A 1,258-nucleotide genomic window follows, 5' to 3' on the forward strand; every position below is an offset into this window, starting at 1 on the left:
AAAACAACAAAACAAAACACCAACAATAACAACAAACCCTAACAACAACAACAACAACAAACCCTAACAACAACAACAGCAACAATAACAACAACAAACCCTAACAACAACAACAACAACAGCAACAATTACAACAACAGCAACATGTTTTATTTGTACAACAAACCCTAACAACAACAACAACAGTAACAATAACAACAACCAAACCCTAACAACAACAACAACAACAGCAACAATAACAACAACAAACCCTAACAACAACAACAACAGCAACAATAACAACAACAAACCCTAACAACAACAACAACAACAGCAACAATAACAACAACAGCAACAATAACAACAACAAACCCTAACAACAACAACAACAACAGTAACAATAACAACAACAAACCCTAACAACAACAACAACAACAGCAACAATAACAACAACAAACCCTAACAACAACAACAACAGTAACAATAACAACAACAAACCCTAACAACAACAACAACAACAGCAACAATAACAACAACAAACCCTAACAACAACAACAACAGCAACAATAACAACAACAAACCCTAACAACAACAACAACAGTAACAATAACAACAACAAACCCTAACAACAACAACAACAACAACAAACCCTAACAACAACAACAACAGCAACAATAATAACAACAAACCCTAACAACAACAACAACAACAATAACAACAGCAAACCCTAACAACAACAACAACAGCAACAATAACAACAACAAACCCTAACAACAATAACAACAAAACACGTGGGAGTGGAATTTAGCTCATGGGGCAGAACGCTCGCTTTAGATGTTTGCTTCGTAGAATCGTACCCATTCGGTGGACCCATTCTCCGATTGTTTTTTCCCGTCCCAAACAGTGGTTTATCAAAGGCCGTGGTATGTGCTACCCCTTCTGTGGGACGGTGTATATAAAAGATTTGGTGCTACTAATTTGAAAATGTAGCGTGTTTCTTATATGACTACTAGTATATATCACAATTACCAACTGTTTGACATCCACTAGCCGATTAATTAATAAATCAATGTGCTCTAGTGGTGTGGTTAAACAAAATAAACTTTAACTTTTTTTCTGACCGTGCGTCACGATTTTACATTACAGCCTTTGATAAGCCATTTGTGGCGCACTGGTTAGTGATTGAAAAGCTTAAAGGGACATTTCTGAATTTGCTGGAATTTTAAAGATGTTATCGACTAACAGAGACTTTATAACGATTGTAATTACATATCAAATC

This window comes from Gigantopelta aegis, chromosome 9 (genome assembly GCF_016097555.1).
Source record: "Gigantopelta aegis isolate Gae_Host chromosome 9, Gae_host_genome, whole genome shotgun sequence".
Classification (NCBI taxonomy): domain Eukaryota; kingdom Metazoa; phylum Mollusca; class Gastropoda; order Neomphalida; family Peltospiridae; genus Gigantopelta; species Gigantopelta aegis.